The following is a 23,370-nucleotide window of genomic DNA, read 5'->3' as shown; positions in this document are numbered from 1 at the left end:
GAAATGCATGGAGATCGGTCAAGTCTCTATAATTTTATGTGCTACCAGGAAGTCACATACCAAGAGACAGCAGGGAGAAAATCCATATAGCAATATTTTTAAGCCAATATGTTATTATTTTAGACCAAATTTGGATACTTCAATTAAAAAGACAATGTTTCTAGTGGGATTTGCCCTCTTCCCCCACCATAAAGTCCCTTTATTATTCTCTGTTGCCTTGCATCTTACCCAATGCACACGTTTAAACTTCCTGCCTGGCCCCATTAGGATTTGGGTTTGCAGACCCCTTGAACTGATTCCTGAAATGAGATGAGAAAATGACCCTGCAAAATAATTCCACTTATTATCTTCAACCATAGAATATTAATCGGATTTTTTTTTTAAAGAGAATGACTACTCAGGAACTGACTTTCACGCTATGCCTCAAAGCTATGGCTCAGAATCCATAAGAAAGCTTTGGAAATACTGCAGAGAGTAACGTTGAGCTCTGTACGTCCCTTTTCTTATGGGGCCAGAGACTAAGGACTTTAAAACAACTTCAGTGATTTAGCTTGTCCCAGCAAGATACAGTTGGAGGTGCTGCAAAGATGTTTGAAAATGTTGTCTCCCTGGGAGAAGCAGCAGTGGAGGCTGAGGGATGATGCTGGTCCTCCTAAGCGTTCCCTCCTGGAATTCGCAGGGTGGGAAGAGGCTATAAAGCGTTGTTTGATCTGGCACTGGGCATTATGTTATCATCACAGATTGAGCTCGCCAAGACCATCACAGGCTCTGCACTGAAATACTGGCCTATACATAAGGCCTTATGACTGGGTTTGTGCTGCCCTAGATCCCAGCCCTTTTCATGCAAAACCATTTGCAAATTCACCTAACTGCATGGCATCACAAGTTAGACAGACATGCTCGGAGTAACTGCAGAAGTCATTCCAGGTAACACCATCGGACCCAATCCAGGTCTTTATTGCCCACACCCTTCTTCACCTTTGGAGTCTCTCAAATATTTATAATTTATGCTAGCTGATTTCTCTGAGTCAGAATATACCGTGCAAAACCAATGCAAGAAAGCAGCAGGGGGCCCAAGCCACCCCAGGGAGGGGTTAAATCCACACTCTATGCTATGCCATGCCGAACACTCTGTGAGTGGATTCCCTGCCTGTCCTCACACTCTCTTCTTTTACTGCTCTCTCTGACTGACATGTTAGGTTCTAGCCACTCTACAATGTGGGAGGTCGCCACATGAGTTATGCTTTGCCTTTGTGTATACCATCCTCTTTTACTAGTCCTGTAGGACCAAACACAGGTCCACCTCTTCCAGGAAGGCTTCCTGATTTCCCCCATCCTACACTGAATTTCACACCCCTCATCTCTGCTCCTTACTGGTACCTTGTGTAATTGCTATCATTTCTACTTATATCATAGTTACCAGTGTGTGTCTATCTTTTTCACAATTATGATTCCATTTAGGATAGGAGTTGTCTTGCTCATTTTTCTGCCTCAGGGCCTTGTACAGGGTACATAGTTAGCACTGAATGAATGACTGAGGGGGAAATGAGTGAGAAGAGGATTTGAGAGCGAACATGTAGCCATCATCTGGCACGTGCAAGAAACTGTGTCAGAAGTGTTATGTCATTTAATCCTCAGGAAGATATGAAAAGTGGGCATAATTATCCAAATTCATCAAGTGAGAAAAATGAGGCTCACAGAGAAGAAATACCTTTATATCTGAGAAATAGCTTCAGGTCCCATAATTGACAAATGACAGCAGCAATTTTTGAATCCTAGCCTTCATGACTTCGAAGGCTGTGCTCTCTTCGTTGTATCCTGACCAGCTGCCTGATGGCCACCATCTGAAGTGCCCAGGCCAAGGGTGCCACGGTTGGGTAGGGGAGGCCAGTGCTGCAGGCTGACCTGGTACATAATAACTCTTTTTGGATAGTGTCTTTGGACTCCCTGTGTCTGACCGTGCATGAATGCTGTTGTGAAATTTAGCATATTCAATCGCCATTCTCCCTGGAAGAATTGCCCAGGAAGGAGTCAAGGTTTCCTCTTAACCCCTGTATGACCTCAGGGTTATTGCCTCACGATTTTTTTATAACTCTGCTTCCTACAGATAGCATTTAGCTTTTATAAAACCCACCCAATTCGTTATCTGCTCACATTTCTCCAGATGTTTCACCTCCCACTCCTGTCTTTCTTAATGACTCTAGGGGTTGATTACCAGCAGGGTTTAAGCTGTCAAATTATTCTTGGCTCTATTCCATTTAAAAACATTTTTTAAAAAATCCATCTTCAAAGTTCAATTCTAAATCCTCACCAATGGATCAATAATCTGATTTTGAATTTTAATCAAATCACAGTCCTAGAGCTGGACACATAGAGAATATTTTATTTTTCTGTGATTCACATTCACCCTGAAGATTTTGTGTGGACTTTGCTTCTGGGCTCACACTCCTCCTCCCTGCTTCTCACACAGAACCAGAGATCTGGAAAAGCAAGAGGAGGCTGTGACCGCCTAAGGACTCAGTGCCAGGGAGGGTCTTCCTCTGTCAGCTTAGACCTTTTTAATGGGGAAGAGAAAAGGATATCTCTGGGATTCTGGAGTTTCAGCAAATGTATCCCTGCTGATCTTTGGAGAATAGAGCATGAAGACCAAGATCTTCATTCATGCAATAGATTTAATGGGGCTGGCAGAGTCTCCTTGTTCTAGATACCACCATGTGTTTACATAGCACACAGAAACATGCAGGTGGAACAGAGCTTTGGAGCTCCCAGAATCATCACAACGACCCCACTGAGTCCTGGAGGCTGCTAGGCATCCCCAGATGGTCCCTACCTGAAACTTTCCCTTCAGCTGGGGCAAAATGAGATCGTTCAGGGGTGAATCCTGACTTTAATTCCAGCATCCACTTTTCCTAACACAGAACTGATTGTGGGAAAGAAAAGGTCCTGCTTTCTCTGAACTTGGATTTTGATTATCTCTGAGGTTCTGGGTCTTTTTTTTTTTTTTTTTTTGAGGGGGGGGGGCTTCTTGATTTAGAGTAGCAGTAAAGGGACATATGGGGACATTGAAGCAAATTTCACTTCTGAGGTCTCAAGACAGTGCTCTAATTGTTCCTTTGTTAAATACCAAGGGAGATATGCAATTTCTTCCTCTATTCTGGGACTCAGAGTCTTGGAATTACACCTACCGTACCCCAATACAGCATTACTTAAAGTATTTTTAAAAAAGCAATAATTAAATATTTTTATTGCACTTAACATTTTACAAAGGATATTTTCATTTTATTTTATTTTATTTTATTTATTTATTTTATTTTTTTTTAGGCGGAGTCTTGCTGTCTCCCAGGCTGGAGTCCAGTGACCGGATCCCCGCTCACTGCAAGCTCCGCCTCCTGGGTTTACGCCATTCTCCTGCCTCAGCCTCCTGAGTAGCTGGGACTACAGGCGCCGCCACCACGCCCGGCTAGATTTTGTATTTTTTAGTAGAGACGGGGTTTCACCGTGTTAGCCAGGATGGTCTCGATCTCCTGACCTCGTGATCCGCCTGCCTTGGCCTCCCAAAGTGCTGGGATTACAGGCTTGAGCCACCGCGCCCGGCAGATATTTTCATTTTATATTTCTTGTGTGCAACTGGAAAATCTCTGCACTGAGAGGGAGAGCTATAACGTATGATGAAGCCGTATGATGATGCTGTGCCTTATGTTTCCTTTTGAATATTGTTACACATTTTCGTAGACAGAGAGTTGAAGACCATCATAGGAACCATGTATTCACAGAATAAGTAGTTTTCAGAAATTCAACTAAACGACTTTTTTTTAAGACCTTGCAACTTCATCTCATACTTGAAGTCTTGCCATCCACACACTCCACTGGAAGGTTGAAATTATCCAAATGATATCAATTATTTTATTTTTAACCTACAGTAAACAGCTATTAATGCTTTTCATACATAGCAGCTGCATATACACATGCACACACATTGTGATAATATGCTTCTTGTACTTAGTTTTATGAGATTAGAATCTTTCTATTTTTGATAAAGGAGGTAGAATGAGTTTATACACACATTAGATGAGATTTAAAAAAATGTTTAAATTGTTTTTCAGCAAAGGATTGTAACGAAAGCTTTCTAAGGACAACTTCACTGTATATAAGACAGTTTTAGGCTCGTGTTTTAAAATATACTACAGTGCTTTGGCAGAACAGCCATGTTTGTCAAAAAGGTATTTTTTATGTCAACAGTGCCTCATAGGCTGATAGGTTTTTTATACATTAATTTTTTAATCCAAATATTCAAATCCAAATATTGAATATACTTAATTGGGTTTGACTGTATCTGTTTATTTGGCCAGAATGTTATCAGAGTAGATGAAACCAGATAAAACTGCTAGTCTAGGAGCACAGCTTGTCAACCCCTGCTCACTTTCTTTAGTCTCTATCCAATAAGCTGGAGCACACCATTTCTTGCTTGGTTAAATTATACATTTCACGAATGCCCTTAGTCAAATGTTATTCTCACGTTCTCAGTAGAAACATTCAGTATTAAAAATCATGTATGTATATAAGCTACAGACTGGGTGACTTGACAACAGACTTCTATTTGCTCACAGTTCTAGAGGCCAGAGTCTGAGATCAAGGTATCAGGAGAGGTGGTTTCTTCCAAAGCCTCTCTCCTTGGCTTGTGCATGGCCATCTTCTCTCTGTGTCTTCACATGGTCTTCTCTTTGTGTATACATGTGCCCAAATTTTCTTTTCCTATAAGCACCACAGTCATACGGGATCAGGGCCCTCCCTAAAGACCTCATTTTAGTTTAATTATCTCTTTAAAGATCCTGTCTCTAAATACAGTCACATTCTGAGTGCCAGGGTTTGGAACTCCGACATACAAATTGTTAGGTATCCCTTTGCACAGAGACTGCTTTTCATTCCAAGTTGCCTCTGCATTCTCCAAATATCCAGGTTATTAAAAGACCCCAGTTAAGTAGGGTGGTATAAAATCAATGGTTGTCTATTTGGTGTCTTACATACTACACTGTGGAGTCCCCAAACCCACCACCTGCCAAAGCCTTCTGTCCAAGAGGGAAGAGTTTAGGTTCACTTAATCATGCCTATGGCAGAGACACAAGCTCTTGAAAGTCAAAATAAACTTGGCCTTTCATCTCTCAAGGGTGGCCCCCTGGCTTCCAGCTTCCCTGATAGAAATGAAATCTTAAGATGAACCTCACTTGCCAAACCCAAGAGCTTTGCTAATTCCCACAGCCTTTAGGGAACATTTCATGGTGGTAAGATAGCAATTAAGTTCCAAGCAAGAGCGAAAATAATTAACTGAAATGTGTAACTCAGTCCTAGTAGAAAGAGTTTGGGGTACTTCTAAATCAATCTTTGAAAATTCTCCTTTGGGGCACTAATACCGTGAAAACAATTTACCTGTTGCCTTCTTCACTATATCAAGTTTCTGAAGGGTGGGAATCTGGCCTTTCTTTGTTTTCCTTTTGTGCGTTTTTTTTTTTTTTTTTTTTTTTTTTTTTTTTTTTAGTAAATATAGGCTCACACTCTTTTGTGTTCATACAGAATACAGTAGAGTGTTTCTTTTTTTTTTACACTTATGTTCTATGCCACATACTAAACAGACACATTCCTTTTGCTAATACTTATCTGTTTTGTATCCGCCTTACCTAGAATATAGAATATAGATATTGAAGGTATAGGCATTATCTTAGATTTCTTTAACTCCAATTATCTCATTCATTTCCCACATACGATAGATACCAATCTTATTGGTTTATTGCCCATTGACTTAAAAATGTCATGTTAGAAATCTCAAGATTTAAATTTTTTTTTTTTTTTTTTTTTTTTTTTTTTTTTGAGACGGAGTCTCGCTCTGTTGCCCAGGCTGGAGTGCAGTGGCACAATCTCGGATCACTTCAAGCTCCGCCTCCGCCTCCCGGACTCAGCCATTCTCCTGCTTCAGCCTCCCGAGCAGCTGGGACTACAGGCGCCCGCCGTCACACCCAGCTAATTTTTCTATTTTTAGTAGAGACGGGGTTTCACCCTGTTAGCCAGGACGGTCCCAATCTCCTCACCTCAGGATCCGCCCACCTCGGCATCCCAAAGTGCTGGGATTCCAGAGGTAAGCCACCGCACCTGGCCTAAAAATCTTTTTTATGGCACTATAGTGATGATGGTTGCAGCTACATCATGGCACATGGGGTTTATTATACCTTTCTCTCTATTTTTGTGCACATTTGGACATTTGAATGATGAAATGTTTACTAAATAATACAATAGCAAAGTATATCTTTGAGGACAGTCTAATTTGTTTTAATTTTTTAAATATCCAGTTTATGTTGAATATTTCTAATTTTCCTTCAGACTTCATTATTAAATTTTGGAGTGAAACATAATTCAAATTACTTATTTAGTACCAGCAGAATTCCTTTTTTTCACAAGAAGTTTTTAAATTTATGTTATTGTTGAGACAGGGTCTCACTCCCTCATTGAGGCTGGAGTGCAGTGGCACCATCTCTGCTCACTGCAACCTCTGTCTCCTAGGGTCAAGCAATTCTCCTGCCTCAGCCTCCCACGTAGCTGGGATTACAGGTGCATACCAGCAAGCCTGGCTAATTTTTGTATTTTTAGTAGAGACGGGGTTTCCCCACGTTGGCAAGGCTGGTCTCAAACTCCCAGCCTCAAGTGATCTGCCTACTTTGACCTCCCAAAGTGCTGGGATTACAGGGGTGAGCCACTGTGCTAGGCTTTAAAAGAAGTTTTGATAGACTAACAGTGTTAGTGGACATGGGGGGATGCTTTTCCACAAAGTTGTGCTAAGTAACTTTAAGGAATAAATTATTATCCCTGATTTCAAAGCAACCGTGTTCAATAGGGATAGTGAGGGTGTGAAAAGAGACACATATCTGGACCCATGTTGAGATGCAAGCAGTAGAAAACAAAGACAGACTGCAACATGCATGTGCTACAACTCCCCACCCTGTCTCCAACTCCCTAGGACTGGAGAAGCCAGCCAGAAGGAATAAAATATCTAGGTCTGCTCTTGAAGGGATGGGAGAACCCAGCGATGTTTTGAGTAGTCTGGCGAAACATCTTGAACTGCTTCTTAAATCTTTAGGACTTGGCAAAATACAAAACACATTTTGCCAGGCACTTTTTCTCTTAATTTTTAAGCCCCTGTGTATTTCAAGGGAAATTTAATCCTTATGTTTCTGATTCATTTACACTTAACTCATCAAAAATGCTGTTTTATAAGACTTATTTGATGTCTAAAATGCAGTATGAGTGTTTTGTATGTCTTATTTATTTATTTATTTATTTATTCTCAAACCATGAAGTTGCTTTTTGCCAGCAGTAAATAGAACTTCAACCACTGGAGACTTAATCTCTGTTCTTAACTAAGGACCCATCAAATTCAAATGTCTTTCAACTTCCTCAAGCATTTTCTCTTGCTGTTCCATGAGCGTGCATGCTTTGTCAGAGAGGGCTATAACCATCCGTTCAAGAACCACACAAGCAATAAGACAGCCTTCCTTGAAATGACGATGCTGTTTTTAGTTAAAGGTCATCTCTTCTGCAAGATCTTTCACAACCTTCTTCCAATAAGTTAGTATTATTTTCACATTCTTAGAACTTTTGGTACCCGCCTTTGCTGTAGCACTAATAGAACACTTGATTGCAGTGATTTATGTGTGGACTTGTCTTCTCTCACAGACCATTTGTTATGATTTTTTTTGTGGCAAAAACCAAAAAACAACTTTCACAAACAAAATGAAATAAGGGATTTATTGAAGGTATATTGAATAGCAACAGAATGAATGGAAGGTTAGAGAACCACGACTAGAACCTGGGCAATTCCAGGCATCCACACACTACCATAAGAAATGATTGGCTTCAACTGTTCTTTTCCATTATTATATTGGTAGCCTCAAGATATAGAAAAAAGAGGGTCCGATTGGCTTAATTTGCTTCATATTCATACTCTCTTGCTAGAGGGAGGCAGAGTATTTAGTTTTCTGTCCCAGCCAAAATCCCATAGTGGGCGAAAGTTGATTCCCCAGAAGGAACGGGGAAGGGAAACTGAATGCTGTGAGCTCCTTCAGGTCAGGGACTGTTTCTCATTTTTAAATCTCTAGAGTCCAGAATAGGGTTTGGCATGGAGTCCATCTTTGAAAGTCTACACTAAACTGTTAAGGAGCTATTCCTTTAAATGAGACAGTGGTAGAGGAGTTTGATAAACTTGCATGGCTGGTCAATGCATTAAAATAGAACCAGAACATTTCTGGTTTCAGGTAAGATGGAGTAAACCTATTTCATCCTCTCCACTTTCTGGACAGAATATATAAAGTAGCCATTTGAGAATTCTCACAAGTAAATAGGAACAGGTAGATTGGGAAGAAAGCCCTAATTCATAATACCATGAAACCAATGATGAGTTTACAATTTTCATTTCTGCCAGTATCTTCTGGTTTGAACTTAATGCTCTGGAGATGAATACCAGGGTGCAGACAGAGTTTCAGAGAAACCTCTAGTTTTGGCTCAAAGAGAGGAAAAGGGAAATTCCAGCACTAACATACAGAAATTCACCAACTTCTCTTTTTCTCGCTCTGTTCCTCTTCTCTCTCCTCCTATGCCCTAGACCCCAAGCAATCCTGTGGGGGTGGCAGCAGCCTACAGTAATGTGAGAGTAAGTAGGAGAAAAAACTCTGTGGGAACAGCACCTTCCTCTACATTTAGTGGAGCAGTGTTTCCAGGAATGTGGGGCAAACCCTCATTGCTTTTACTCTCTCTGTCCTCCTGCCACTTGCCCCAGACATAGGCACAACTACAGAAGTACATGTCAGAACACAGTAAGTAAAACCCTCACTTTCTGGCTGTAGGAGCAAAAGGAAGGAACCAAGAGTACAAGGGAGATTGCAAAGAGGGAAGAACTCAGTAGAGCAACATTAAAAAGGTGCTTATTAACTCCTGGGCTCACCACTGCAGCTGCGCATACACAGATCTGATTTGACCTAGTATACCAAAGCCTTTGAGAACCGAACTGACATCTAGGCCATAGACCACATCCTAAAGCGATTGCTGGGGGGCAGTCACAAAAGACAGATACGATATTGCAAACGCTTTGACACCTGAACTGATATTGGAACGATGGTCTACAGAATGTGTGTTGGAACTTGTCACCTGAGCCTACAACATTTTCCATAGGATATAAAGAAGATTCATGGTTTCATAATATTAAAAATGTCCTGGATATAATACAACATTTCACTGCAGGCCAGGCACAGTGGCTCATGCCTGTAATCCCAGCACTTTGGGAGGCCGAGGAGGGTGGATCATGTGAGGTCAGGAGTTCGAGACCAGCCTGGCAAACAGGGTGAAATCCCATTTCTACTTAAAATACAAAAATTAGCTGGGCATGGTGGCGCATGCCTGTAATCCCAGCTACTTGGGTAACCGAGGTGGGAGAATCGCTTGAACCTGGGAGGCAGAGGTTGCAGTGTACCGAGACCATGCCACTGCACTCCAGGCTAGGTGACAGAGAGAGACTCCATCTCAAAAAATAAATAAATAAATAAATAAATAAATAATACATTTCACTGCACATAAGCAATCAGGAAAATCTCAACTCGCACGAGAAAAGATAATCATCAGATGCCAATGTCATAATGGCACAGATATCGGAATTATCTATTGAAAGTTTTAAAGCAGAAATTATACAAATGTTCCAGAAAACAATCGCAAGCCTTCTCAAAATAAATAGAAAATAAAATCTCAACAAAGAAAAGGAGACAGAAAAGCAAAATGAAAAAAAAAAAAATTAGAGCTGGAAAACGTAATACTTGAAACTTAAAAATTCACTAGATGACCTCAACCTATAAGTGCAAGAGGAAATGACTGGTCAAATTAAAGATATTACAATGGTGCAAAAGTAATTGCGGTTTTTCCCATTAAAAGTAATGGTGAACCGAATTACTTGTGCACCAGCCTAATATGTCAAAAGAAATTATCCAATCTGAATGATAGAGAAAAAAAGATTAAAATAAAATAACTTAAAGAGCTTCAGGGACCTGTGGGTCAATAACAAAACATCTAACATTTGTGTCATTCATAGGGAAGAGAGGAAAAATTCAGAGATAAAAAATATTTGCAGAAATAATGGCTGAAAACTTCCCACATTTGGCAAAGACATAAAGTTATAGACACAAGAAACTGTGTGATCCCAAAAAGGATAAACCCAATGAATTCCATGCCAAGAAACATCAGAATCAAGCTGCCAAACAAACACTAAAGACAAAAAACATATTGAAAACAGCCAGAGAAAAAAATGATGCATTACCAATAGGAGAACATTGATTTCTAATTGTTGTAATTTTCTCTCATTGGAAATCAAGGGTTCCAGGAGGAAGTGTCAAATTTTTTTAAGTGTTGCAAGAAAAGAACTGTCATACCAGATCTATATCCGGCAAAAATATTCTTCAGGGATGAAAGTGAAATAAAGACATTCTATGATGAAAGAAAACTAAAAGAATTCATTGCTGGCAGATCTGCTTAAAGAATTGCTAAAGAAAGTTCTTCAGACAGAAGGGAAATGATGAGAAGGAAGCTTAGAACATCAGGGAGGAGTAAAAACAATAAAAATGATAAATATTGGGCTAATTATAGCAGACTATTCTTCTCTTCCTCACTTCTTTAAAAAATGTTTGACAGTGAAAGCACAAAATATAACATTGCCTGATGGGGTTTTCAATGTATGTAGATATACTACATGACAACAATAACATAAGGAGGAGAGTAAATTCATCATTATCATGGCAAGGTTTCTACATTTCATGTGATGTGGTAAAATATTGATTCTAAGCAGACTGTGGAAAGTTAAGTATGTATATTGTAATTTTTAGAGCAACCACTAAAATATATATGAAGGTATACAATAAAAAACACAATAGATAAGTCAAACTAAATACTAAAAAATGTTCAACCCAAAAGAGTCAGAAAATTGGAAATACAAAAATAGGAAAAGAAATAAGAGGGAAAAAACAGAAAACAAAAAATGGTAAAACTAAATTTAAATATAATAATTACATTAAATGCAAATGTACTAAACGTGTCTGTTAAAATGGAGAGATTTAAAGAATGGAATTGAAATAAGATTGTCTTCAAGAAACACGTTTCAAATATAGTGACATAGGTAGGTTAAAAGTAAATGGATGTTTAAATTAAGTCTCAGCTATTTATCTTTGTTTTTCTTACATTTGATTTTGGCTTCTTGGTCATGAAGTCCTTGCCTAAGTCAATGTCTAGAAGAGTTTTCCAATGATATCTTCCAGAATTTTATTGTTTCAGGTCTTAGATTTAAGTCCTTGATCCATCTTGAGTTGATTTTTGTGTAAGATGAGAGAAGAAGATCCAGTCTTGTTCTCCTACATGCGGCTTGCCAATTATCCCAGCACCATTTGTTGAATAAGGTGTCCTTTCCCCACTTTATATTTTTGTTTCATTGCTCTATGTGCCCACTTTTAAAGAGCTTTTGCAAGGCAAAAGCAACAGTCAGCAGAGTAAACAGACAACCTATAGAGTGGGAGAAAATCTTCAAAATCTATACGTCTGATCAAAGACTAATATCCAGAATCTACAATTAAAACAAACAATCTCATCAAAAAATGGGCTAAGGACATGAATAGACAATTCTCAAAAAATATCTATATACAAATGGTCAACAAACATACGAAAAAATGCTCAACATCACTAATGATCAGGGAAATGCAAATCAAAACCACAATGCAATACCACCTTAGTCCTGCAAGAATAGCCATAATCAAAAAATCAAAAACAATAGATGTTGGCATGGATGTGGTGAACAGAGAGCACTTCTACACTGCTGGTGGGAATGTAAAGTAGTACAACCACTATAGAAAACAGTGTGGAGAGTCCTTAAAGAAGTAGAAGTAGAACTACCATTTGATCCAGGAACCCCACTTCATGGTTGCTCATGCCTGTAATACCAGCACTTTGGAAAGCAGAGGCAGGTAGATCACCTGAGGTCGGGAGTTTGAGACCAGCCTGATCAACCTGGAGAAACCCTGTCTCTACTAAAAATACAAAATTAGCCAGGTGTAGTGGTGCACACCTGTAATTCCAGCTACTTGGGAGGCTGAGGCAGGAGAATCGCTTGAACCCGGGAGGCAGAGGCTGTGGTGAGCTGAGATCGCGCCATCGCACTCCAGCCTGGGCAACAAGACGGAAACTCCGTGTCAAAACAAAAAAAAAAAAAAAAAAAAAAAAAAAAAAAAAAAAAAACACTCTTCCTCTAGATAGAAGTCTTATAGGAAATTAGAAAATATTTTGAACTAAAAAATAATAAGGGAGAAAATATTTGGGACGCGGAGTTAGAGAAAGAGTTCTTAGACACAGCATCAAAAGCATGTTTCATAAGAGAAAATAAAAGATAAACTAAACTTTTAAAAATTAAATACTTTTGTTCAGTGAAAGATATTACTAAGAGAAGGGAAAACAAGTTACAGGCTGAGAGAAAACATTTGTAAATCAAATATTTGGCAAAGGACTTTCATTTAATGTATATTTTAAAACTCAAAACTTAGTAAGAAAACAAACATCCAATTTAAAATGCGCAAAAGACGTGAACAGACACTTCACCAAGTAGGGTGGCAAATAAATACATGAAAAGATGTTTAGGATCATTAGCCATTAGGAAAATTTAAATTAAAACTATAATGGTATTCCAATACACATCTATTAGAAGCTGCAAAATTGAAAAGAGCTGGTATTGGACTGATGATAGAAAAAACTGAATGGATTCATCTGACGACCTAAGAATCCTAAACGAAATGGGATTTTACTTTAACTGGTCAGAGTAGCAGTAGCACTGTCATCAACAGATCTCAATAGGAGTTCAGCAAAAAATCAAAATGGGCCAGAGTCTTCTCTCCTTTGGACAAATGGAAGACATGCTAATGCTTATTGAAGGTGAGCAGGAATTTTAAAACCACTCATAAAAATGAAATCTACCCAAATATTTAAAATGTAAAACCTTACCGCATTCTACATTTCAGTCACGGAATGTATGCCTGAATTCAGGTTGGTACCTTATAATCAGATTGTAGCGGTTATCTTCACATATAAAGCCTATGTGTTTCAATTAGTTTCATGAATATAAATGTGATGGTCTAGTTTCACATCAGTGTGCTTAGATAGGGGCAGTAGAGAAATGCAGACCATCAGAGAGAGAACTGCCCCAAGGATGCTTATCAAGGCATCCATCCATAAAGAGGAACTGGTATATGAGCTCTCCTATTTTAATCATGCCCAAGTTTGGCAATAAGCAAAAGAATACTAAACACACAAAAAAGCAAATACAATAGTTTTGGGTATTACTTAGGAAACAAACAACAATACATAAAATGAATTTTTTTACATGAAAATACTTCATCTACAGCAAAGAAGTCAAAATATGCTGGCAGAAACTGACAAATTAACTGACATAAAAGCTAAAAACATCCAATGTGGTTAAAGACAATGCAATATAGGGAACAAATTGCAGATACTGGGGTTCATAGTACCTGTTTTATGCCCTGGCTCCAACCACTGGGCAAATTATTTAACCACTCTGAGCCATCAGTTTCAGGATCTGTAAAATGAAAATTCAAAAGTACTTAATTTGGTTGCTACGGTTAAATGAGAACATGCACACGAAGAACTTAAAATAACACCTGACACACAGCAATGGCTAAAAAGATACTAGCCATTATTATTTTATCATCATCACTGCAGAAAAGACATGTTGATATCCTTCCAAAATCCAAGCATTAGGAAAGGTACACTGCAAAACCCCCAAACTTTCTCCAAGAGTAAGTATGAATCAGATTACTCATTCCTATTGAGCTGGCTGTCAAAGGGAAAGGATATCTTTTTGTGTGACATTGTGCACAGAATACAACTCAGGCTTTAGAGACTCTGGATTTTTATCCTGGCTTTGCCATCAGTTTTCTGGGTGACCTTGAAGTAGTCACCTCACCGTGTAAGACCTCAGTTGATGCCTGCAAGTGGTTGAGTTTAGTCTGGTCTTCTCTCACATCCTTTCCTGCATCCACATTTTATGAGATTTGCCAGGATTTGCCATGGGATTTGTGTGATCATGCCACCAGCTACTAACCCATGCGTCATTGTTGTAGTGCAACCACACAAATCAACTAAAAAAGGGTAGGCTCTGCAGTTTAGACAGACTCTGACTTTGTCTTCCTCAGGAAGTTAACAGAAGAAATCTGACATCTTGTGTCCCCAGATTAATGACACCCCAGGCGCTGTCTCAACAAGTCCTCCAGGTGTTCTGCTGACTGGTCTTTTGTACTGGTAAAGCTTTCAGTATGACAATGTCTTTACTTTTGTTTCTGGCAAGCATTAATAAGTTACTTATGATATTTAATAAGAAACAGATGCTCCCAATGAGAATGGGGCCCCGTTGCCCATTAATTCTGGTTGGATTTTTCTTGCCATGGTGAATGGAAGCAGACAAAGTAGGTGATCCACACGGTATGTTGCAAGACCAAAGGCATCTGCAGACGGTGGAGTTGAGAACAATTGCTTTGTATAATTCAAAATGGATGGGACAATGATATGATATTTAAAATTAGGAAAGCATTTGATTTGTATAGTTAAAAGCTAATAAGCACTATGGCCCTGAAACTGTTCCATATGCTAGGAAGTGACTGTACATAACGGAGGTGGGATAGCTAATGAGTCAATAGTTCTAGAACATCCACTACTAACAAAATATTATTTTCAGGTAATGGATGGTACGGTGTGAAAGAGCAACATTTATTAGGCACCAACATTGTGTCAAGCACACATTCAAAACCATAAATCTATGGAGCTTGATACATTAGGTATCAAGTAATTTTTCATCAAGTAATTTTTCAATTGTCACACACTTGGTTCAGTTTTATTCCAGTGTTTGAATTCTTTTTTTTGTTTTTGAAATGGAGTTTCGGTCTTGTTGCCCAGGCTAGAGTGTAATAGTGTGATCTTGGCTCACTGCACTCTCTGCTTCCCAGGTTCAAGTGATTCTCCTGCCTCAGCCTCCCAAGTAGCTGGGATTCCAAGTGTGTGCCACCATGCCCGGCTAATAATTTTTGTATTTTTAATAGAGACAGGGTTTCACCATGTTGGTCAGGCTGGTCTCGAACTCCTGACCTTAAGTGATCCATCTGCCTCAGCCTTCCAAGGTGCTGGGATTCTTATATGTGCTCAGTAGCCTAAGTGTGTGTGCGTGTGTGTGTGTTTGTGTGTGTATTTTTTGTTTTGTTCTATCAACCCGTAACCTTCAAGGACATTATTATACTCTACTTAAACAAATAAAACAAAGTAAAAGTTTAAAGTTGTACCTAAAAACATTCAAATAGCAGATGGTATATGTAAGGCACCATGGTAGCTTAGATTAGTATTTTTGAACACGACAGGGGTATGCTTGCCTGTCCCATCGACATTCAGCCACGTGACACACTTGGGCCTTGTGGAAGGTGCAGGGCACTTCGCTGAACCTTGCCTTGGGGTCTAGCCATATGATTTGGCTTGGCTGCTGGAGCTTTAGCAGATGTGTTACAAGCAGAACTGGAATGTGTCCGTGTGGTTGGGCTTGTCCTCTTGTGCCTTTGCTGTTGCCACAGGAAGAGCTCCCCTGAGAGTTTCATCCCTTCAGGCTGATCGCCAGAATGGGCACCCTGAAGCCGACTGAAGCCCAGCCCTAGCCTACAACAGGGAACAATCCCAGTTGGCTCCTCAGCTTGAAACAGAGACATTCAGCCCCACATGAGTCAGAATGAAGAACGGCTGTATAAAGCTATTCCATTTAGGGGTGGCTTATTTTATTGCTTTATTTTAAAACAATAGACTTGACAGTTGCCATGAGGGAAAACAAATAATAGCAAATAAGGTTTTTCTCTGCTCCAATTGTAAAATCAACACCAATTGAATTAAAGCAGAAATGTGCAAAGTTACTGTAATGGAAAGAGTGACTTTCAAACCGGACCAGTACTTGACAAATGAAACTGAACTTCTAGGGAAATCAGCAGGGGGTCAGTTAAGTATGAAAGCCCTAAGAAAATGATTCAGAGAGGCATGTGTTGTCCGCATTACCCCAACACAGTTAAGGGTAGAGAGATTCACCCAAAGACTCCAATTTCTGAAGAGACTGCATCTCTGTTGGAGATGAATGCACAAGGAAATCAAAAAAATTGCAACCTAGAATGATTTGATAATTGAAACGTAATACCAACACCCCTTGCCTTGGTTCAAGGCTCACCAAACAGTCTTCATGCTCCCGAAGATGATATGGCTTCTCTTCAGTATCAGGGAGAAAATGGGCTAGTCGAGTCAACTTAGGTACTTAGGACCAAATGATAGTTATAGTTGTCAGTGTATGGTTACATACTGGCATTTGGAGTTACATACCTATCTGTGAATATGGTCAGTGTGACTCTGATTTGACATCTGCCCTCAGTGTGCTGACAAGTTCAACTTTCAGAGAGATAAAAGCTGGTGACCAGACTAAGGTAAAATCCACCTGGGGAGACCTATTGGTCCACACCCTGGTAGCTGCTTCTTGTGATACTCTGACCTTTCTGTGGTCCTTTCCCATTTGAAATGCTAAAATGATATTATAGCTAGCAAGAAAAAAAAGCTCATTGAAATTTAGCTTAATTGTAAAATTTCATTATTCTTTAATAACCACAAAATAAACTGTACAGTTAATAAGGGTCAAACAAATTTAGAATATGGAAGATTATAATGCCTTGAGAAATCAAGGGAAGGCCATGTCACAGTACATGAGAAGTGTTACCTGGCAATGGGGTTAAAATTGTAACGACAAGGTAAAATGGATTTAACATCATGGACAAATATGTGAACGTGGAACCTAGTTTCTTGGTGTGTACTAATGACAAAGGAATCCTAATATTTGGAAACGGTAGGAAATGTCTATGGGAAGACAGAAAATGCCATAGGGATTTATAGTGAAATGTAAAGCTGTAAAATGGATAAAATGTGTGTAATATACAGAGCACAGGTGAGAACAAGAGTGAATAAATAAGGAATAACAACTGTGGGTGTTCTGAGGATATATAAACGTGGTTAACGAGAAGTTGATGGTTACGTATTTTAGAACTACTTTTTTCAAACATGTGTCCCTCTGTGAGGAGAGGAAAATCATAGTTTTGGGCTAAATTGGTGAATAAATCGACAAATGTCTGTACAACTTTTGGGATGAAAGCCCCACTGTGAACCACAGATGACTTGATGACTTTATAGTTAGCTAATGCACTTGACCCTACAACCATTTTCTGATAACCTGTGATGCAATTTTCACATCTCTTATCTCATCTTGCATTCATACACACACAAAATTAAAACAAAGGAAGCACAGATACAATTATCTTCATTTTAGAGATGTGAAACTCAAATATCGAAGAAAGTATGACTTATTAGGCATTTCTCAGCTAAATAGTAAGTGGTGAGTCAGAGTGAACTCGAAGAGTTGACTGTGTGTCTTTCCACAGTTCTGCATTCAGTGACATCGTGTTTGTGACTCAAGATTGGCAATGGGAGTATTTACACATGGAAATTGGCAAATAAACACTGTAAATCAAGAATTCCTGTCCCCCACCCTAAGAGCTGGTTATAAAACATTTGCCACCATGTCACTGACTAGAACACAGGTCCTATAGACAGGGGTTCCATCCACTGGGCCACTCTGCTCAAGATCCAAAACGTTCAATTCATCAACCCCAGGTGCACTGACAGGAGTCCACAAATGCCAGAGCAGATGCCTCTAGGTTCATCTCTAACTCTTTACAGAAATTTAGTGTTAATGCCCTTCTGCTAATGATGTGAAGACAGCCTTTTGGGGTGAGAGAAAAAGGCATGTTGACTTTAATAACTGAATGAAAATCAAATAATTTGTGTAACTATAACTTTAAATCTTTGGTTGGCCTACACCATATAATGAACCTTAACATATTTGGATCCCGGAGTGGATTACCAAATAGTCCACCTAGGTAAATAAACAAGAGTAGTATGCTTGGATATTGATTAACTATCATTTTATTCACTTATCCTTGTATAACTTATAGGGAAGTCATTTTATTTAAAACTGTAAGATGAATTGAATATAAACCAATGTTTCTCAAATACTTTTAAGTATTTTACTTTTGTTTGTATTATTTTTAAAATTATAGAATGAATATATTTTTCAAAGTACTTGCCAGAAATGCTAGATGGCTTAGTGAGGATCTAAAGAGGAACCAGTAATTTTCAGCTTATTATATTCCTCAAATCTCCTATTACCCAATCTTTCACTGACCATGCCTCTTCCTTCTACAAAGACCTTATGTAACAAAGAAGAGTCCATGAAAACACCAGCAGTACCAAAAAGCATGAAAAGAAGCCAGTAAGAAAAGCAGATTGCAATAGGAATAGGATGATTTGGAAGTCACAATAATTACATTTTCACTTTAACTTAGTTGGTGCTGAAGAAAACAACTTTGCCTGGCCTGGCTGTGAAGCTCACTATATTTTACACTGAAGTTGGAAGATAGAAGATTTCCTTTTTAAGCATTTTTCCAAAGATTCTGCCATCATGACAAGGCCTGATTTGCTCCTAAAGAAGTTATGAGAAGAGGCTCATCAATTATGTGAGTGACTGGGCACAGTGGTTCATGCAGCACATTGGGAGGCTGAGGCTGGAGGATCACTTGAGCCTAGGAGGTCAAGAAGAGCCTAGGAAATATTGCAAGACCCTATATCTACAGAAAATAAAAAACTAGCTGTGTGGTGGTGTATGCCAGTAGTCCCAGATACTCTGGAGGTTGAGGCAAGAGGATGCCTTAAGACCAGGATCTCAAGGTTACAGTGAGCTATGATTGTGCCATAGCACTCCAGCCTGGGTGACAGAGGGAGACCCACCTCTAAAAATAATAATAATAATCCATAAATAAATAACTGTTCCTAAAGATAAACTGATTCTGTACAGAGAGTGGGTAAATGCTTATGCAATTGTTATGTGAAAGCTCTCTGAAGGCCTCAAATGATGCATTATTTCTCATAGTCTTATCCTTACCTTTCTTGCAAGTGATTGTGACCTCTAGGGGCCCCAAGTTACCTGTAGGTGGTCTCCCATTCTGGAGTGCCGTATTTCAATCCATGAAACGTGTGTCAAGCACACCTATGTACAAATAAGAGTAAATTAAAGCATTGTTCTGCCACATGGAGGGCCTCGTAAGATAGGCCAAGGAGTGTTTAATAAGCCTCCTAGGTGAGTTGGAATTAAAGCTAGTCTTGGGAGGCAGCAGTTCAGATGGCTAGTCACTGGTGGTGATTGCATTTCTTCATGGAATGAGAGATGGGGCATAATAACTTCTTAGACATTTTGATTTCTAAAATTACCAGCATTCTATGAGCAGTTTGCCATTTGGATAATCAGGAACTCTAGAAACCCTAGCAGGACCTTGTCTTTTCCCCAAGGGGAAAGGGCTAGTGGAGAAAAAAGAGGAGAGAAAAAGCTGGAGTGGGGTAGCAGGAGGGAATAAAAGAAAAGATGAGAGAAAGAAGGGAAGTTGTATTGTGCTTTTTTTTTGAGACGGAGTCTTGCTCTGTCGCCCAAACTGGAGAGCAGTGGCACGATCTCCACTCTCTGCAAGATCTGCCTCCCAGGTTCACTCCATTCTGCTGCCTCAGCCTCCTGAGTAGCTGGTACTACAGGCGCCCGCCACCACACCCAGCTAATTTTTTTGTATTTTTAGTAGAGACAGGGTTTCACCGTGTTAGCCAGGATGGTCTCGATTTTCTGACCTCGTGATCCGCCCGCCTCAGCCTCCCAAAATGCTGGGATTACAGGTGTGATGTATTGTGCTTTTCAGTGTGCCAAGCAACTAATCCGTTTACCCTCACAAAGGAGGAGCCAGATCTGGGGGTTTTCTTCTTTTCCTAAGACCTAACCTCAACACCTTAACCATGGCTGTCAATACCTTTCTGGCCAATTATTGGCATTACCAGCAAGTATCTTTTACTTAGAAGCATTGTTGCATTATTTGGGGGATTATGAGGGTGGGTGATGGAGGAGTCCCAGCAGAACTATTATTTAAATTTTGTGTAGTAAGTGACCTTAATGGGTGAGATATAATCTGGTTATGGTACAAGTAAAAACTGGAGACTCTTAATGCTCAAACCAGAATCCTCTTCAACTGAGAAGAAATAAGACATTCTTTGACACTAATTTACAGTTCCATTCTTTGACACTAGTTTACAGTGGGGAGAAAAAAAAAAAGAAGGAATTTAGTTGAGCCCAAAAGGAAAATTTGGTCTACAGTCCATGAACAAAAGCAAGAGAGAGAGAGAGAGAGAGAGAGAGAGAGAGAAACTTCTTTACTGTAATAACTTTGGTTGATTTTACTGTGCTAAATGATCTGTTTTCCTATAAATTAGCTTGCTCTTTTAGCTGAAGCTCACTAAAAAAAAAAAAATGCAAGTTAATAAAATGCACAACATTTATTGTGCATGCAGCATATCCTGGATTCATGACTTGGAACTCCAAATCAGAACGAGGAATTTGGAACACAAAATATAGAACGAGAATGTACAGAAACCAAGTACAGTTGGCACTTTATAATTACAAGTGGCACAACATTTCGGCAGGGATCCAGGTTTTTTTTTTAATGCATATGACTCAATATGGAATGTTTTTGTTCATGATGTGTAACTACTGCCATTGACAACTGTCCAGGTGCTATAATGTGTACTGAACTAACACAGGCTGGTGACAAATTTCCCCGAGCAATATACAGATACACCTCACATGGCCAAGAAAGGCAAAATACTATGATTAGGATTTGGGTTTGTCTACAAGTATGCACATACTCATACTCTATTTTATAAAGACAGATATATATGTGTGTATATGTAATACATACACATATATTTTAATCCTAACAAATGCAGTTTATATATTCTATATGTTATATTTTTTATATTTATACATATATTGCATATATATAAAGCACTGCTTTTGTTAGGATTAGCATTTGATGCAGCAAACAGGGCTTAATTGGAAACTTATTTATAGACCATAAGGAATTAGGTAATTGAATAAAGAAACAACAATTATTTGATCTACTGACTTCTTTTCTTCCAATCTTCTCTCTTTAGTCCAAGGTTCTTGTGAAACAAGTAACCAGACAAATGTTTGGGTTATGTAGGCATTTCTTACCTAGTTCTCTTAAAGTGAATTTAACCAGTACAGTGGGACACCTAATTACTTGTATTTGTATTTCTGCAATTTTGAGAATTCATAGGTGTCAATCGTGAGGACAGAAAGAATCAATCTAGGAAAAGACATTTGGACTCTTGTTTATTATAGTAGTCCCCTCTTGCTGTGGTTTTGCTTTCTATGGCATCAGTTACCTGTAGTGTTTAAGATTTATTAGCATTGTCAGCGTTGATCATGTTTTGTCTGCTTCAATTTTGACTTTTAGTGTAATTAATTAACTTCACTAAATATTTAGTTCCACTAAATATTAATTTAGTGGAGTTAATTTGGACATATTAGTGGAATTTGTGACCATGTATATATTTACACATGTATATTACTTATATATGGCTGTGTGTGTATATATATATACACATACAAATATACATATATATTTGACCTGTGGGCATGTGTATTTGTATGCATGTAGAGAGATATATGCATATGCATGCAGACGACAGTTTTGATTTGATTTTTATTTAATCAAAGAGAACATTTGGAATCATGTCAATCTCCTTATTTTGGAGGTAACAAAACTGGACCCCAGGAACATGTGGAAACTAAGCTGATTTTGCAAAATGTGTGTGTATGGTCTTACAATGTAAGTATCCATTTATCTACATATGTATGTGTATATATATGTAACTACCGTTTGATATAGACTTATCTCTCTAAGTATATATACACACAAACTATATAAAATCAAAACAAGTGTAAGAAAATAATTCCACTATACAGATATAACTACTGTAAATTATGCCAACATATAATTATGTTTAAATTTAATAGAACTCTCAAGAATATTGACTATAACTTTTTCTATTTTGGAGACAGAGTCTTGCTCTGACACTGAGGCTGAAGTGCAGTGGCATGATCAGGGATCACAACAGCCTTGACATCATGGGAACTACAGATGTGCACCAACCACACCCGGCTAACTTTTTTTTAATTTTAGTAGAGATGATGTCTCACTATGTTGCCCAGGCTGGTCTCAAACTCCTGAGCTCCAGGGATCCTCCCATCTCAGCCTCCCAAAATGCTGGGATTATAGGCATGAGCTACCAGATGACTACTGGAGCCCAGACAACTCCATTTTTTAAATCATTAATTTGGTACAAAAAAAGATTAACCTTTTTAAAGTTTGTATTTCTTTATCTAATATAAAGTTCAAAAGATTAAAACATCTTTATTAAGAAATTTTAATACTTGTTCATGGCTTTTGCATTATTTTCTATATGGATTATAAATACTTTTCTCATAATAATTTTTTATGTGATAAGGATAGGCACAAGAGCTTTAACGTTTTTAGTGAAATGTATGACCTTTCTTTATTATTTCTTCCATAAATTTTTACTTTAGAAATATCTTGCTCACTCTTCAGCTATTTACATATTCTCTTATGGCTTCTTCAAAATTTATACATTAAGGGTTAAATTTTAACCATTAATTCTCCAGGAATTTATGTTGGTGTGAGACATTATGTGAGCTCTACCTTAAATTTTTTTCGTTTAATTTTTCTCAACACCATTTGTTATCCAATCCATTATTATCTTCTCATTAAATTTTGGTGTGTTTTTAGTACATACTGAGCTTTCATTTCTTCTGAGAGCTTATTAGTGAGTTCTAAATTCTGTGTCATACATTTATTATTGACTCTTTCTTGTTTAATATTTTGGTGATTAGACTGGTGTCTAATACATGTTAGTATCTGCAAGCACAATTCCCATTTCTCTATTTCAATATTTCTATAATCACCATTCTTTTTATTTATTCTTTCATGTAAATTTGAGAATCACTGTGTCAAGCAAAAATAGTGAAATTGTCATTAAGCTTGAGTTAAATCCATACATTAATTTTGGAAAAAATATTTTGAGAATATTGACATTTTTATAAATTAACACTGTATATCTTTCCCACAAAGATTTTAAAAGTTTGTGTATTTGAGTACTTCACATTTCTTTTTAAAATTATTACTACTCTTGCATCATTATAGCTTTACTAGTGAGAATGAATATTTCTTCCTCTAAAGTATTGTCCACTCAGTTACTGTTGGT

This window comes from Rhinopithecus bieti, unplaced genomic scaffold, assembly GCF_001698545.2.
Source record: "Rhinopithecus bieti isolate Rb0 unplaced genomic scaffold, ASM169854v2 scaffold_2439, whole genome shotgun sequence".
In the NCBI taxonomy this organism is placed as follows: Eukaryota; Metazoa; Chordata; class Mammalia; order Primates; family Cercopithecidae; genus Rhinopithecus; species Rhinopithecus bieti.
Note: the sequence above shows the minus strand (reverse complement) of the source record.